Genomic DNA, 20165 nt, shown 5'->3' on the forward strand with positions numbered 1-20165 from the left:
AATTTTTAGTTTTTAGTGCCTTTTTAAGTTTCAACACGCTAGTTTCTTATTTTTATTTTTCGACGCCTTTTACCTATGTATCAATTATCACTCCAATTAGTAATCTCAATTTGCAATTTTAATTTTAAGTTAGTGATAGTAATAAGGTTGGGTTAGTCGAGTATTTTAAGTTTTATAGTCATTTTTTTTTCTTTCTTATTTTTCGACGCCTTTTATTTTTCAATTCTTTTCTTTTTCGACGCGCTCTTATTCTTTCTTATTTCTCGCAATTCTAGTTTTAGGACATAGATTTTATTCTACTTCTTATCTAAATTTCTTAAAATTACGAAAATTTATTTTAAGTGGTTAAATTGATAGACATCAAAATTTTCTGGTTCGTACTAATAGTTGGATTTGTACGTAGACCGGGTTATTGGAGCCAAATAGTCCTCAATTATATTGAGATCAAACGAACCCTGCCCCTCTGCTGCATCTTTAGGCTATTCGAAACGTGGGCAAAATCAGAAAAGTCTATTAATTGGATAACTTATATAATTTTTCTTTCCTTTTATAAATTAATAGGATATTCAGTGAATGCACCGAGCAAAACGTTCACTACCTTTTGTACGTTCATATATATATATATATATATATATATATATATATATATATATATATATATATATATATATATATATATATATATATATATATATATATATATATATATATAAACTTGTTAACTAGATCAAGACATTTAGCAAATATTACCGCCGTTAATTTTTCTTTAGAATCGTCATCCAGTCGACCAAGTACTCCAATTCAAATTTCCGATAATCCATTTTTTGAACCCGACCTCACAATTGAGAATCCGGAGAATATTCAGGGACAATTCATAGATCCTGAACCATTAATTTTTCCTCCGGAACCACCAATCATTCAAACAGAGATTGTTGAGGAACGAACCATTAAATCAGAATCCTCTAGTGATTCAGATTCAACAAATTCAATTATGGAGAATCTGGAACCTTTAAATATGGAAGACCGAATGAGAGCTAAACGCACAGGCCAAGGTCACGCAATTACTCATCTAGACATTAATGCGCCAGATTATGAAATCAATGGACAAATTCTACATATGGTGACTAATCAATGCCAATTTAGTGGTGTGCCGAAGGAAGATCCAAATGAACATCTTCGTACCTTTAATAGGATCTGCACACTATTTAAAATAAGATAAGTTGAGGATGAACAGATATATCTCATGTTATTTCCCTGGAGTTTAAAGGGAGAAGCCAAAGATTGGTTGGAATCGTTACCTGAAGGGGCGATTGATACATGGGATGTTTTAGTTGAAAAATTTCTTAAACAATTCTTTCCGGCATCTAAAGCCGTAAGACTTCAAGGAGAAATTGTTACGTTCACACAGAAGCCAAATGAAACTCTATATGAGGCATGGACAAGATTTGGAAAGTTATTAAGAGGATGTCCGCAACATGGTTTAGACACCTGTCAAATAGTACAAATATTCTACCAAGGATGCGACATCACTACAAGAAAAGACATAGACATAGCAGCTGGTGGTTCTATTATGAAGAAAACCGAAACTGATGCTTACAAAATTATTGATAACCCTGCTTCCCACTCACATGAGTGGCACCAAGAAAAAGATATCGTTAGATCATCTAAAGCAGCTAGAGCCGATTCTAGTCATGACTTAGATTCCATTTCTGCAAAAATAGATGCTGTCGAGAGACGTATGGAAAAGATGACTAAGGATATTCACTCAATACGAATTAGTTGTAAGCAGTGTGGAGGACCACATTTGACAAAAGAATGTCTCAGTATTGAACTAACAATGGAACAAAGAGAGAATATTTCATACATAAACCAAAGGCCTGGAATTAATTATCAGAATAATTATCAACCGCCAAGACCAATTTACAATCAAAACCAGAATTATAATCGAAATATTCCATACAACAACCAACAAGGTCCTAGCAATCAACAAGTATCCAACAATACTTACAACCAGCAAAGACCTAATTTTCAAAACAAACCACCACAAACCGATGATAAAAAACCGAATTTAGAAGATATGATGACAAAGCTAGTTGAAACTCAAACACAGTTTTTCACATCTCAAAAACAAACCAATGAACAAAATGCTCAAGCATTTAGAAATCAACAAGCTTCTATTCAAAATCTGGAACAAGAAGTAAGTAACCTAGTAAGGTTAATAGGTGAAAGAAAACCGGGAAGTCTACCTAGTGATACAAATGCTAACCCCCGGAATGAAACAGTTAAAGCCATTACCACAAGAAGTGGTACAACACTTAAACCACCTGAAATACCTGTAACTTCTGATGAAGCTATTCCTACTCCACAAGAACCACAACCTGATCAAGATAAGGAAAAAGAACCGGTAGTTGAAAAGGTTAATGAAGATAACATAGTTAAGGCTAAACCTTATGTTAAAGCATACCAACCACCACTTCCTTACCCAAGTAAATTGAAAAAAGAGAAACTTGAAGCCGAGCAATCCAAATTCTTGGATATGTTTAAACAGATAAATGTAAATCTTCCTTTCATTGATGTGATTTCAGGAATGCCTAGATATGCTAAATTTCTGAAAGATCTAATATCGAATAGAAAGAAAATGGAAGAATCTCGGCTGTTACTATGAATGCTAATTGTTCAGCAGTGCTGTTGAATAAGATACCAGAAAAATTATCTGATCCAGGAAGTTTCACAATTCCATGTTTTCTGGGTAGTCTTAGTTCAATAGAAGCATTGGCAGACTTAGGTGCTAGTATAAATTTAATGCCGTATTCACTATACGTTAACTAGACCTTGGAGAATTGAAACTAACAAGAATAAGCATACAACTAGCCGATCGATCAATAAAATATCCTAGAGGGATAATGGAAAACATGCTAGTTAAAGTTGGTACTTTAGTATTTCCAGTAGATTTTGTTGTTCTGGACATGGAAGAAGATTCTCAAGTTCCTCTCATATTAGGAAGACCATTCTTAAACACGGCTAAAGCAATGATAGACGTGTTCGGTAAGAAACTGACCCTAAGTATAGAGGATGAGAGTGTTATCTTTTCAGTTGATAGAGCAATGCAACAACCGCAATCTGCAGATGATACATGTTATTATATTCAAACTATAGACTCACATGCAGAATTATTAGAAGAATTTCCAGAATTACAAGGAACGGGAGAATGTTCTTTAGGAGAAGGAACTGAACCAATTGATGAAGCTGAAATGTTAGCTACACTAATAGCTAATGGATATGAACCAACAACAGAAGAAATTCAAATGCTAAAAGAAGAAGACAGATATCGATACAAATCATCGATAGAAGAACCTCCGACATTAGAGTTAAAGCCACTTCCAAACCATTTGGAATACGCTTATTTACATGGTGAATCTGAATTACCTGTAATAATATCGTCTTCTCTTACTGAAAATGAAAAATCTCAACTCATTTCTGTGTTGAAAGCTCATAAACCAGCTATTGCATGGAAGATTCATGATATTAAAGGAATAAGTCCTTCGTATTGCACACATAAAATCCTTATGGAAGAAGGTCATAAAACGTATGTGCAACGCCAACGAAGACTAAATCCTAATATGCAAGATGTAGTTAAGAAAGAAATTATTAAACTGCTTGATGCAGGTTTAATTTATCCAATCTCTGATAGTCCATGGGTAAGCCCAGTTCAATGCGTGCCTAAGAAGGGTGGCATGACTGTCATTACAAATGAAAAAAATGAGCTTATTCCTACTAGGACTGTAACAGGATGGCGTGTGTGTATTGATTATAGAAAATTAAATGACGCCACCAGAAAAGATCACTTTCCCTTACCTTTTATTGATCAAATGTTGGAAAGATTAGCCGGAAATAGTTACTATTGTTTTCTAGATGGTTTTTTCGGATATTTTCAAATTCCAATAGCACCGAAGATCAATAGAAAACCACATTCACGTGCCCTTATGGTACTTTTGCTTACAAACGCATGCCATTTGGACTTTGCAACGCCCCTGCAACCTTTCAAAGGTGCATGATGGCGATTTTTCACGACATGATAGAAGAATGCATGGAAGTTTTCATGGATGACTTTTCAGTCTTCGGTGATACATTTGAATCATGTTTAGTTAATCTTGAACGAATGCTTATTAGATGCGAACAATCAAATCTAGTACTTAATTGGGAGAAATGCCATTTCATGGTTAAAGAAGGCATCGTTCTTGGTCATAAAATTTCAAAGGAAGGAATTGAAGTGGATAGAGCTAAAGTAGATGTAATTGCTAAACTTCCACATCCCACCAATGTTAGAGGAGTTAGGAGTTTTCTAGGGCATGTCGGTTTTTACCGACGTTTCATAAAATATTTTTCTAAAATTGCCACTCCTATGAATAAACTACTAGAAAAGGATGCTCCATTCATCTTTTCAGATGAATGTATCAAATCTTTTAATAATCTTAAAGAGAAACTCACTAATGCGCCGATCATGATAACACCAAATTGGAATCTACCGTTTGAACTTATGTGCGATGCAAGTGATTTTACAATGGGAGCCCATTGATTATGTATCTAAATGGGCGGAAGCACAAGCTCTCCCAACTAACGATGCACGAGTTGTAGTCAACTTTTTAAAACGTCTTTTTGCAAGGTTTGGAACACCGAAAGCTTTAATAAGTTATCGGGGAACTCATTTCTGTAATAATCAACTTGAGAAAGTTCTTAAAAGATATGGAGTAACTCATAAAATCTCCACCGCATATCATCCACAAACAAGTGGACAAGTTGAAAATACCAACCGAGCTTTAAAACGTATTCTAGAGAAAACCGTAGGATCAAATCCGAAGGAATGGTCCATAAAATTAGAGGATGCACTCTGGGCTTTTAGAACAGCCTACAAAACTCCAATTGGAACCACACCTTTTAGACTCGTTTATGGAAAAGCATGTCATCTTCCAGTAGAAATTGAACACAAAGCATTTTGGGCTTTGAAGACATGTAATCTTGATTTACATGAAGCTGGACGTCTACGGTTAAGTCAACTAAACGAATTAGAAGAATTAAGACATGAAGCATACGAAAATTCATTAATCTATAAAGAAAGAACGAAGAAATGGCATGATAAAAGAATCAGAAGTTCAAAAGAATTTAAAGAAGGAGACAGAGTTCTTCTTTTCAATTCACGATTCAAGCTATTTCCTGGAAAATTGAAATCAAGATGGTCTGGACCATTCATAGTCAAAAGAGTTTTCCCATACGGAACGATAGAATTAATATATTCAAACGGGATTGAATTTAAGGTTAATGGTCACAGAGTTAAACACTACATAGATAGTCCAATGGAAGTTGACAACGAAGTTAATCACAATTTCGACACCACAGCTAACTAAGTGTGGGGAGAATCAATACTTTAAAGGTTTATGTATTTCTGTTAGAGTTAGATTTTCTGTTTTCGTGTAGTTCTCGAAAATGGAACCCGAATGGTCTTTCCCTAGCAGACCCTAAAGAACTAGTCTTCTCCCCCCATTCTGAATTTTTATTTTTTTTTAGGTTTTTACGAAATGAAGACTTCCTGTGAACTAAACCATGGTCTAATGCTACACGCTTTTATTACTAAACGTAATAATGACATACTTCCGAGTGAACTGGTATCAGTAATCAGAGAAAGATTGGACGGAGTAAGAAAAGAATCCAGATGCGAAGATAATAAGTCACAATTTGGTAAAGGAAAATCAAAATCCGCAGCGAAAAGAAGAGCACGACACCTTGAAAAATGTCACAAATGCGGAAAATGGTCACACGAAGGTAAATGTTCAAATAATCAAACCTATTCAAACACCGAATTTGTTACTTTATGCAGAGATGGACCGTTCATATGTTTAGAAGAAAAAACACTGAATGCTCGAGGTTACGCCTATGTAGCAATGGAAAATCAATTAAACCGACTATCTTATGAGTGAGATAGATCATATCACTAAGAATACTATCTCACAGGTAAGTCTATATAGTTTTTATTTTTATTTTTATTTTTAACCTTTTGATAATAAACGCTCATTTGTTCGCTATAAAGTATTAAATTGGTATTGAATAAAATTAGGTTTGGCGACCAAAATTATTGATATCATTCAAAAATTTATTACATCACTGCGAAATTTAACGTTTATTCTTAAGGTATAAATATCTTTAATCAATCAACCCAAAATATTTCAAAAATTCGTCATGAGTTAAATTAGGTCATGGAACCAAAATTACTTTATCGAAAAGAGGGGCGCATATTTTTGATAATATTTGATTGATTAAAGTGGGATAAAAGCCAAAAAGATTTTTAATTTTATTTTTACCATGTTTTTAAAATTAATATATAAATCTTAAATTAATATTGTGAACTTTGTAAAAACAATATATTTAAGTTTGTCAATATTTGAAAAATTAATATTTTTAATATAAGTTTGTATGTATAAAAACAAAAATATAATATAAGTTTGGTGTGAATTTATAATATGAATTTTTAACTAAGTTTGGTGTGAATTTTTAATTGTATGCATTTTTAAATTTAAGTTGTGTGAATTTAAAAATAAAAATTTACTTTATGTCGCTAAGTTAAAAATATGATTTTTAAAATTCGTCGTAAGTTGAAGACTAGGTCGTTGAACCGAAATTGCTTTACCCGAGGGAGGGACGGGAACTTTTATTATCATTATTTTTAATCTTATTGAATTAAAGTATGCCAACAACATTAAAAAACCCAAAAATCTTTGCTTTTAAAACCGCGCTTTAAATAGACAAATTTTAAAATTTTGTCGAGGGACGGACTAGGACATCGATCCGAAACGACCTCGTCCTAAAAACCAAGGAAAACAAAATTTTAAATTTATTTTATATTTATTTTATAAGTTAAAGATATATAAAAAAAAAACAAACGCCGCGACTCGCGGAGTTTGTAAGGGTCAAACACCGCAAGTCGCGGAGGACCAAAATTACAGAAAAAAAATAAAAGGCCCGAACAGATCAGTTGCACACCACCACACCCCAAAACACTGCGAAAAAACCGGAAAAACACTCCCAAAAATCGAAATTTTTCACCAAAAATCATCACATTTTTTACTAAAATCATGTTGAGAAGGATGCTATCAAGGAATTACTCAAGGAAAAAGACTGAAAGGGGTGAATCTTCATCCCAAACTTGCAATGCTCCTCCTGAGAATGCGGAACAACAGGATGTTGATAGCTATTATAAACAAGATATACCTCATCCAGTTATGACATTTTCAGATATGTACTTGGAAGATTTGCACCCGAACTTGAGATTTGACAGACGTTGGATAGATTATCCAAAATACCAAAGGGGCTTGCATACTCTTCATTCTAAAGCTGTTGAAGTACCTAGGGTAATAGAATGGGCACCGTTAGAAGCTGTAGAATTAGCCGAGCCAATTAGGGAATTACTTGCACAGAGGTATGGTAATTCTACTTTTAACGATTGGGTACGATTATTCAACATGCGTAGACCTGTATATAAAGTATGGTGTGAAGAATTATTGTGTAGTATAGAAATAAATGATCGGGTAGCTACTTTAACCGATCGATCTTTTATTAGATTTTTGTTAGGAGGTTCGATGCGCCACATGTCTTTACTAGACATGGCTCAGGCCTTACGTATATATACGCCTGAGGAGTTAGCATCTGCCGATTGTAGAGGGTTGATATTGAACGGTAGGAAAATTGATGAAAATTTTGATACGCATGGTGTATGGAGTCAAATGACTAGCCATCACCGATTTAAAGGGGGAAATTACTCTTATTTGGATATTGATAGAGCAGAGTTAAGAGTAATTCATAGGTTTTTAGCCAATTCAATTACACAACGAGGTAAGAATAAGGAAAAGGTAAATGAACAGGATTTGTTTTACCGCATGTGTATTCGAGACCCACAAAGCGCTGTAAGTATACCTTATTGTGTGGGTTATTATTTATCAGCTATGGTTAGGGGGATGAGACCGCACAGTATAATAGGAGGTGGTATATTTATTACACTAATTGCTGAGTATCTCAATGTGGATATAAGTCGGGGGGGGGGGGTTATTAGTCGAAGAACCAGAACCCCACGATACAATTAGTTTAAATGTATACCATGGTGCGAAGTTTTGAAGAGGCGAAATAACGCCGCAGTACAATACCATGGTAGACATCCACAGGTTGAGAGAAACCAACAGCCAGGTAATGTGGGAGGGGGAAATGATATGACAGAAATGCAAAGGTTTATAGCTTCACAAGAGTATGAAAATGCTAGACATAGAGCATTTGAAGATTGGCAGGATCATCAAAACTAAATCATAGCTTATTGCCAACATATAGGTAGAAACTATATTCCTACTCCAATGCCCATATTTCCTCCATGGTCTATAGAGATGCAACCACCGTATCCTACTTATAACCCAGCTGATGCATTTTATAACACATACGGTTATGCATGGAACCCCTACTGGTATCAGTATCATCCCTAGTCTACTTAGTTTTATTTATTTTATTATTTGTAATGTTGATACATTTAATACTTATGTTAATATTGTAATAGTTTTATAATTTTCTAACTTTTATTTTTAAATTTTAATAATTTTTGAATGTGGGGTAATATACCAAACTTCAAAAATATGTATATATGTTTGCAGTTTATCTTATGTACACAACAGGGTAAAACAACGCATTTTCAAAGACTGGCATTAAGTTCAGCAAAAACAACTAATTTTGACGACAAGATGCAAAATAAATGTGATATAATAACAAGACGGAATGAACAAATGATATGCACCATTTATCATTCAGCAAATAAACAACAATATGTTTGGAAACTTTGGTAAAATTTAATCATTTTTCTACGCTAATCACCTTCAATAATTTAAATTGTTACTGATTTCTTGCAAATGAGGGCATTGCAAGATCTTAAGTGTGGGAAGGGGTTAAATTCTTTCAGATTTTAAAATTTTTACTTTAAACACTTGGTTACCATTAAAAATACTAGTAAAGCAGTAGTTGTATTAGAATCTAGTGCTCTCTGATAATAAAGAACGGCCCTAGTCTTATATACTGACTACCCAATTCTAGTAAAATTTTTAAAATTTTCAATTAAATGAATTCAAAATCATGTTTATACATATTTATGAACGATAAAACTAGGTGGTAACACCGAAATTATTGTTACCTCGTAAAGGACATAAATTGAGAAACAAACCAAAATGTTAGAATTCATTTAAGAATGGAATAGAGGAGAACAAAAAGGCAAATAAAAGAAAATAAAAGACAAGTGTGGGAAAATTTACCAAGAAATTTTAAACATATGTCACATATTTCTGTAACAAATAACTGAAAATACTTTTGCTTTGGACTAAAATAAAAAGTTTTACCCGATTTACTGTAAGAAAGATGGATCTACACGATGAATCAATTCCATCATTTAAAGGAAGTAAAGTCTTCTGAAAAAGAAACGCGCTTCTTGATTTAGGTCATGAAGTTGTCGTCCAGACCAGCTGTAGGTTGACGAAAAATCTAGAAAAGTCATCTCTAAAATCAGCAGGAAATCCACGGACCTCAGCATCAAACAGGGTCGCCAAGTGGTCAGACTTATCCTAACCATGAGAGGATCTGTCTTGTGAAATGGGGAGGGCGCCGTGCAAATTAGCTGGATAAGACTAATGAATCAGATCTCCAGAAAGGATAATCTCCTTAAAGATCAAAAATCAGCTTTTAAGACTGATATTACTCAATCCTAGAGATTGACCTTAAAGATTGAGAATTCAAACTCATGGAATTCGATGATATCTAAACTCGAGCTTGAACAAGAAAATATTTTGATCAAAATTACAAACCGATTTGTATTCTGAAAACCCTATTTTCAATGCGTTCATTACCATTGAACGTAAAATCCTAGGAATTCACCTGGAATTCATTAGGTCACCTGAACCAAATCGGGTGTCAACCGTAAGAACGGTGGTTGCATAGCTTGGTCGAAGACAGGACCTTGTGCCAGACCGAAAAATTATAAGGGTGAGCTTTACTATTGCTCCTACAAAGGATAGTAATTACGTCCGACACGTTATAGACCATAATCAAAAGCATGTCAGGGGACATTGCCTTAACAGTTGCTTGTTCAACGCTTTCCTTTACAAACCGGACGGTAGTTTACCGAAAGGTAATATACGGAGCAAGTATACTGGACGTGTTGCTTTCCTAATACAAGGTTAGCAAGTGGGTGACACAAAACCACAAGTTTTGAGCTAAAGTTTTCAAATCTGAAACCCACCAAACCCACAAAAAGAATTTGCAAATACCGGTGAAGGGTTATTCCGGAAAAACTTATCTAGGGTAAAAACTAGATTTAATTTTCAAAAGATCAAATGTTTTCATAAAGATCCAATTTCCTTAATGGATCTAAATTTTTATAGTCATGTGGGACTGTAAACCATATCGTTACTACCATTGTTTATACCGCCGTATTGAAATCACTGATGTACAAAGTGTGAAGAATAAAGAAGTGATTCTAGTATTTCAAGACTATATTGCTTGAAGACAAGCAACGCTCAAGTGTGGGAATATTTGATAATGCTAAAAACGAACATATATTTCATAGCATTATTCCTCAAGAAAGACAAGCTTTTAGTTGCAATTGTTCTATTTACAAGTGATATTCGTTTAAATAATAAAAGGTGAAGACAAAAGACAGATTCAACGAATTGAAGACGCAAACGACCAAAAAGCTCAAAAGTACAAAATACAATCAAAGAGGTTCCAATTATTGATAAGAAACGTCTCTAAATTACAAGAGTACAAGATTCAAAACGCAAAGTACAAGATATTAAATTGTACGCAAGGACGTTCAAAAATCCGGAACCGGGACCAGAGTCAACTCTCAACGCTCGACGCAACGGACTAAAAATTACAAGTCAACTATGCACATAAATATAATATAATATTTAAATAATTACTAAAATTATTTATATATTATATTTATTTATATAATCCATCGACAAGCTAGGAGCCAAGGCTTGGTGAGCTGTAAAAACAAACTCCGCGACTCGCGGAGTTTGAAGAAGGAAAGGGCCGCGAGTCGCGGAGCTCCCCTGGACGAAAATTCCTATAAAAGCCAGCGCAGTTCGACGTAAAAAAATATCAATATATCCATCCTCTCTATATCTATACGTAAATATTTATATTTATATTTATATTTTAATTTTAATTTTAATCCTAATAATAAGGGTATGTTAGCGAATGTTGTAAGGGTGTAAGTCAAAATTCTGTCCGTGTAACGCTACGCTATTTTTAATCATTGTAAGTTATGTTCAACCTTTTTAATTTAATGTCTCGTAGCTAAGTTATTATTATGCTTATTTAAAACGAAGTAATCATGATGTTGGGCTAATTATTAAAATTGGGTAATTGGACTTTGTACCATAATTGGGGTTTGGACAAAAGAACGATACTTGTGGAAATTAGACTATGGGCTATTAATGGGCTTTATATTTGTTTAACTAAATGATAGTTTGTTAATTTTAATATAAAGATTTACAATTGGACGTCCCTATAAATAACCATATACACTCAATCGGACACGATGGGCGGGATATTTATATGTACGAATAATCGTTCATTTAACCGGACATGGGAATGGATTAATAGTCACTAGAATTATTAAAACAGGGGTGAAATTATGTACAAGGACACTTGGCATAATTGTTAACAAAGTATTAAAACCTTGGGTTACACGCAGTCGATAATCTGGTGTAATTATTAAACAAAGTATTAAAATCTTGTTACAGTTTAAGTCCCCAATTAGTTGGAATATTTAACTTCGGGTATAAGGATAATTTGACGAGGACACTCGCACTTTATATTTATGACCGATGGACTGTTATGGACAAAAACCAGACGAACATATTAAATAATCCAGGACAAAGGACAATTAACCCATGGGCATAAAACTAAAATCAACACGTCAAACATCATGATTACGGAAGTTTAAATAAGCATAATTCTTTTATTTCATATTTAATTTCCTTTATTTTATATTTAATTGCACTTCTAATTATCGCACTTTTATTTATTGTTATTGTATTTAATTGCACTTTTAATTATCGTACTTTTTAATTATCGCAAGTTTATTTTATTGCACTTTTATTTATCGCAATTTCATTATCGTTATTTACTTTACGCTTTAAATTAAGTCTTTTATTTATTTAATATTTTACATTTTGTTTTAACTGCAACTAAAGTTTTAAAATCGACAAACCGGTCATTAAACGGTAAAAACCCCCCTTTAAAATAATAATATTACTTATATATATATTCGTATTTTTATAAAATAAAACTAATATAGCGTTAAGCTTGTTTAAAAGATTCCCTGTGGAACGAACCGGACTTACTAAAAACTACACTACTGTACGATTAGGTACACTGCCTATAAGTGTTGTAGCAAGGTTTAAGTATATCCATTCTCTAAATAAATAAATATCTTGTGTAAAATTGTATCGTATTTAATAGTATTTCCTTGTAAAATTTAATAGTATTTATACCCCTTAGCAAGCTTTTTAGTGTAATTATGCTTAAATTGCTTATGTATTATGCTTGTATAACCTAGATTGATGCTATTTAACATGATTAGAAGCCTTAAACTTCAAATTTTGAGTCATCTAGGGTTTGTATTCTTGAGCAATTTGGGGCTTTTTGATATAAACAGGTTATGGCCGATTTTTGTCATGAATTGTTGCTAAATTAAGTAGTGTAACATGTTTAGGTAGTTAAATGATCCAAACTTTGAGCCTAAACATGATTTTGAGAATTAAAGTGGACTTTTTCAAGTCTAAAATTCATGAACTTGATTTTTGAGAGATAATGTCATTTGAAACTTGTTTAATTGCTAGTAATGATTATTTTGACATGTTATTTGAGTTGAATGCTTATAAACTTGGCGAACATTTTCGTATATGCTTATTTGAAAAAGTGTAGATTTGATAAAAATATGAAAATGAGCATAAGTTTGATATAAATTGGACATGTCATTGTAATTATTTTGATTGATGATTTTGCTGACACTAATGCATATTTGGATGCACAAAAATTGTGTTTGATGTGTTTTGCAGATTGAAAGGGGTGAATCTTCATCCCAAGCTCGCAATGCTCCTCCTGAGAATGCGGAACAACAGGATGTTGATAGCTATTATAAACAAGATATACCTCATCCAGTTATGATATTTTCAGATATGCACTTGGAAGATTTGCACCCGAACTTGAGATTTGATAGACGTTGGATAGATTATCCAAAATACCAAAGGGGCTTGCATACTCTTCATTCTAAAGCTGTTGAAGTACCTAGGGTAATAGAATGGGCACCGTTGGAAGCTGTAGAATTAGCCGAGCCAATTAGGGAATTACTTGCACAGAGGTATGGTAATTCTAGTTTTAACGATTGGGTACGATTATTCAACATGCGTAGACCTGTATATAAAGTATGGTGTGAAGAATTATTGTGTAGTATAGAAATAAATGATCGGGTAGCTACTTTAACCGATCGATCTTTTATTAGATTTTTGTTAGGAGGTTTGATGCGCCACATGTATTTACTAGACATGGCTCAGGCCTTACGTATATATACGCCTGAGGAGTTAGCATCTGTCGATTGTAGAGGGTTGATATTGAACGGTAGGAAAATTGATGAAAATTTTGATACGCATGGTGTATGGAGTCAAATGACTAGCCATCACCGATTTAAAGGGGGAAATTACTCTTATTTGGATATAGATAGAGCAGAGTTAAGAGTAATTCATAGGTTTTTAGCCAATTCGATTACACAACGAGGTAAGAATAAGGAAAAGGTAAATGAACAGGATTTGTTTTACCACATGTGTATTCGAGACCCACAAAGCGCTGTAAGTATACCTTATTGTGTGGGTTATTATTTATCAGCTATGGTTAGGGGGATGAGACCGCACAGTATAATAGGAGATGGTATATTTATTACACTAATTGCTGAGTATCTCAGTGTGGATATAAGTCGGGGGGGATTATTAGTCGAAGAACCAGAACCCCACGATACAATTGGTTTAAATGTATACCATGGTGCGAAGGTTTTGAAGAGGCGAAATTACCATGGTAGACATCCACAGGTTGAGAGAAACCAACAGCCAGGTAATGTGGGAGGGGGAAATGAAATGACAGAAATGCAAAGGTTTATAGCTTCACAAGAGTATGAAAATGCTAGACATAGAGCATTTGAAGATTGGCAGGTTCATCAAAACCAAATCATAGCTTATTGCCAACATATAGGTGAAACTATATTCTTACTCCAACGCCCATATTTTCTCAATGGTCTATAGAGATGCAACCACCGTATCCTACTTATAACCCAGCTGAAGCATTCTATAACACATACGGTTATGCATGGAACCCCTACTGGTATCAGTATAATCCCTAGTCTACTTAGTTTTATTTATTTTATTATTTGTAATGTTGATACATTTAATACTTATGTTAATATTGTAATAGTTTTTATAATTTTCTAACTTTTATTTTTAGATTTTAATAATTTTTGAATGTGGGGTAATATACCAAACTTCAAAAATATGTATATATGTTTGCAGTTTATCTTATGTACACAACAGGGTAAAACAACGCATTTTCAAAGACTGGCATTAAGTTCAGCAAAAACAACTAATTTTGACGACAAGATGCAAAATAAATGTGATATAACAACAAGACGGAATGAACAAATGATATGCACCATTTATCATTCAGCAAACAAACAACAATATGTTTGGAAACTTTGGTAAAATTTAATCATTTTTCTACGCTAATCACCCTCAATAATTTAAATTGTTACTGATTTCTTGCAAATGAGGGCATTGCAAGATCTTAAGTGTGGGAAGGGGTTAAATTCTTTCAGATTTTAAAATTTTTACTTTAAACACTTGGTTACCATTAAAAATACTAGTAAAGCAGTAGTTGTATTAGAATCTAGTGCTCTCTGATAATAAAGAACGGCCCTAGTCTTATATACTGACTACCCAATTCTAGTAAAATTTTTAAAATTTCCAATTAAATGAATTCAAAATCATGTTTATACATATTTATGAACGATAAAACTAGGTGGTAACACCGAAATTATTGTTACCTCGTAAAGGACATAAATTGAGAAACAAACCAAAATGTTAGAATTCATTTAAGAATGGAATAGAGGAGAACAAAAAGGCAAATAAAAGAAAATAAAAGCCAAGTGGGGGAAAATTTACCAAGAAATTTTAAACATATGTCACATATTTCTGTAACAAATAACTGAAAATACTTTTGCTTTGGACTAAAATAAAAAGTTTTACCCGATTTACTGTAAGAAAGATGGATCTACACGATGAATCAATTCCATCATTTAAAGGAAGTAAAGTCTTCCGAAAAAGAAACGCGCTTCTTGATTTAGGTCATGAAGTTGTCGTCCAGACCAGCTGTAGGTTGACGAAAAATCTAGAAAAGTCATCTCTAAAATCAGCAGGAAATTCACGGACCTCAGCATCAAACAGGGTCGCCAAGTGGTCAGACTTATCCTAACCATGAGAGGATCTGTCTTGTAAAATAGGGAGGGCGCCGTGCAAATTAGCTGGATAAGACTAATGAATCAGATCTCCAGAAAGGATAATCTCCTTAAAGATCAAAAATCAGCTTTTAAGACTGATATTACTCAATCCTTGAGATTAACCTTAAAAGATTGAGAATTACAAACTCATGGAATTCGATGATATCTAAACTCGAGCTTGAACGAGAAAATATTTTGATCAAAATTACAAACCGATTTGTTTTCTGAAAACCTATTTTCAATGCGTTCATTACCATTGAACGTAAAATCCTAGGAATTCACCTGGAATTCATTAGGTCACCTGAACCAAATCGGGTGTCAACCGTAAGAACGGTGGTTGCATAGCATAGTCGAAGACAGGACCTTGTGCCAGACCGAAAAATTATAAGGGTGAGCTTTACTATTGCTCTTACAAAGGATAGTAATTGCGTCCGACACGTTATAGACCATAATCAAAAGCATGTCAGGGGACATTGCCTTAACAGTTGCTTGTTCAACGCTTTCCTTTATAAACCGGACGGTAGTTTACCGAAAGGTAATATATGGAGCAAGTATACTGGACGTGTTGCTTTGCTAATACAAGGTTAGCAAGTGGGTGACATAAAACCACAAGTTTTGAGCTAAAGTTTTCAAATCTGAAACCCACCAAACCCACAAAAAGAATTTGCAAACACCGGTGAAGGGTTATTCCGGAAAAACTTATCTAGGGTAAAAACTAGATTTAATTTTCAAAAGATCAAATGTTTTCATAAAGATCCAATTTCCTTAATGGATCTAAATTTTTATAGTCATGTGGGACTGTAAACCATATCGTTACTACCATTGTTTATACCACCGTATTGAAATCACTGATGTACAAAGTGTGAAGAATAAAGAAGTGATTCTAGTATTTCAAGACTATATTGCTTGAGGACAAGCAACGCTCAAGTGTGAGAATATTTGATAATGCTAAAAACGAACATATATTTCATAGCATTATTCCTCAAGAAAGACAAACTTTTAGTTGCAATTGTTCTATTTACAAGTGATATTCGTTTAAATAATAAAAGGTGAAGACAAAAGACAGATTCGATTAATTGAAGACGCAAACGACCAAAAAGCTCAAAAGTACAAAATACAATCAAAGAGGTTCCAATTATTGATAAGAAACGTCTCTAAATTACAAGAGTACAAGATTCAAAACGCAAAGTACAAGATATTAAATTGTACGCAAGGACGTTCAAAAATCCGGAATCGGGACCAGAGTCAACTCTCAACGCTCGACGCAACGGACTAAAAATTACAAGTCAACTATGCACATAAATATAATATAATATTTAAATAATTACTAAAATTATTTATATATTATATTTATTTATATAATCCGTCGACAAGCTAGGAGCCAAGGCTTGGTGAGCTGTAAAAACAAACTCCGCGACTCGCGAAGTTTGAAGAAGGAAAGGGCCGCGAGTCGCGGAGCTCCCCTGTACGAAAATTCCTCTAAAAGCCAGCGCAGTTCGACGTAAAAAAATATCAATATATCCATCCTCTCTATATCTATACGTAAATATTTATATTTATATTTTAATTTTAATTTTAATCCTAATAATAAGGGTATGTTAGCGAATGTTGTAAGGGTGTAAGTCGAAATTCTGTCCGTGTAACGCTACGCTATTTTTAATCATTGTAAGTTATGTTCAACCTTTTTAATTTAATGTCTCGTAGCTAAGTTATTATTATGCTTATTTAAAACGAAGTAATCATGATGTTGGGCTAATTATTAAAATTGGGTAATTGGGCTTTGTACCATAATTGGGGTTTGGACAAAAGAACGACACTTGTGGAAATTAGACTATGGGCTATTAATGGGCTTTATATTTGTTTAACTAAATGATAGTTTGTTAATTTTAATATAAAGATTTACAATTGGACGTCCCTATAAATAACCATATACACTCAATCGGACACGATGGGCGGGATATTTATATGTACGAATAATCGTTCATTTAACCGGACACGGGAATGGATTAATAGCCACTAGAATTATTAAAACAGGGGTGAAATTATGTACAAGGACACTTGGCATAATTGTTAACAAAGTATTAAAACCTTGGGTTACACGCAGTCGATAATCTGGTGTAATTATTAAACAAAGTATTAAAATCTTGTTACAGTTTAAGTCCCCAATTAGTTGGAATATTTAACTTCGGGTATAAGGATAATTTGACGAGGACACTCGCACTTTATATTTATGACTGATGGACTGTTATGGACAAAAACCAGACGGACATATTAAATAATCCAGGACAAAGGACAATTAACCCATGGACATAAAACTAAAATCAACACGTCAAACATCATGATTACGGAAGTTTAAATAAGCATAATTCTTTTATTTCATATTTAATTTCCTTTATTTTATATTTAATTGCACTTCTAATTATCGCACTTTATTTTATTGTATTTTATTTCATCGCACTTTTATTTATCGCAATTTCATTATCGTTATTTACTTTACGCTTTAAATTAAGTCTTTTATTTATTTAATATTTTACATTTGGTTTTAACTGCGACTTAAGTTTTAAAAATCGACAAACCGGTCATTAAACGGTAAAAACCCCCCTTTATAATAATAATATTACTTATATATATATTTGTATTTTTATAAATTAAACTAATATAGCGTTAAGCTTTGTTTAAAGATTTTTTCCCCTGTGGAACGAACCGGACTTACTAAAAACTACACTACTGTACGATTAGGTACAATGCCTATAAGTGTTGTAGCAAGGTTTAAGTATATCCATTCTATAAATAAATAAATATCTTGTGTAAAATTGTATCGCATTTAATAGTATTTCCTTGTAAAATTTAATAGTATTTTATACCCCTTAGCTTTGACATCAAGTATTTTTTTATGATATTTATACAGTTAAATGTTGTTACAACGATAATCGTTACATATGTGTCTCGTTTCAAAATCATTAAGTTAGTAGTCTTGTTTTTTACATATATAGTTCATTGTTAATACACTTAATGACATGTTTACTTATCATTTCATCATGTTAAACATATATATATCAATATCTTAATATGATTCATATGTATTTAGTAAGACGTTGTTATAACGAAAATCGTTATATATATCGTTTCGAGTTTCTTAATTCAATAGTCTCATTTTTATTTATATAACTCATTGTTAATATACTTAGTGAGATACTTACTTATCAAAATCTCATGTTAACTATATATATATACATATATATATATATCATCATGTAGTTTTTATATGTTTTTAACGTTCGTGAATCACCGGTCAACTTGGGTGGTCAATTGTCTACATGAAACTCATTTCAAATAATCAAGTCTTAACAAGTTTGATTGCTTAACATGTTGGAAACATTTAATCATGCAAATATAGTTTTCAATTAATATATAAACATGGAAAAGTTCGGGTCACTACAGTACCTACCCGTTAAATAAATTTCGTCCCGAAATTTTAAGCAGTTGGAGGTGTTGACGTATCTTCTGGAAATAAGTGCGGGTATTTTTTCTTCATCTAAACGTAGATCTCAACGTATCAATATTGTGATTCAATATTGTAGGAAAGTACGTAGACGCAACGGAGAGGATAAACACTAGTTTGACTCACGAGCAATACCCTCGAACCATACCCATAACTTCCATAGCTATAACCCATAATTTTCTTAGCTCTAACCCACTCGAAAACCCGTTTTGTAAACACTTGGGCAGAACCTCGTCGTAGTATTTTATGTATAACTAATACTAATAATACTAATAATACTAATATTAACACTACTAATAATATTACTCTTAATAATAATAATAATAATAATAATAATAATAATAATAATAATAATAATAATAATAATATTACTCTTAATAATAATAATAATAATAATAATAATAATAATAATAATAATAATAATAATAATAATAATAATAATAATAATAATAATAATATATGTATGTATATAACGAGAGATATTGAGAAATGAAATGAGAAATGCATTCGGCAGAACATCGAGATTTATAGCCCAGGTTTGGAACCCCACACAGCTCATCATTCGTTGTAATACACTACCGACACACACACACACACACACACACACACACACACACACACACACACATATATATATATATATATATATATATATATATATATATATATATATATATAGTTAATATATAATATATTTAATCTTTAGAATTAATTAAATATTATATTATATTCTCGTGCATAGTTGGTTTGTAATTTTTACATCGATGTGTAGTACGTTGACCCTCGACTTAAGTACCGGTTCCGGTTTTTCGAACGCATTTTCGTACGCTTAGAAAACTGGTACTTTACGTTTCGTGTAATGTACCTTTATCAATAACAAGACTCAAATCAATGAAAAATTATCCCACTCAAAGTGTAACTTATTCATTTGAGTGTTTTGGTCATTTGCTTCTATAAATCGGCGTCTCGTTATTTACCAATATATATTATAATAATACTATTTTAAATCCAAAAACGTTTTACGACTAAGTTAATATTATA

The sequence above is a fragment of the Rutidosis leptorrhynchoides genome, chromosome 3, assembly GCF_046630445.1.
Source record: "Rutidosis leptorrhynchoides isolate AG116_Rl617_1_P2 chromosome 3, CSIRO_AGI_Rlap_v1, whole genome shotgun sequence".
In the NCBI taxonomy this organism is placed as follows: Eukaryota; Viridiplantae; Streptophyta; class Magnoliopsida; order Asterales; family Asteraceae; genus Rutidosis; species Rutidosis leptorrhynchoides.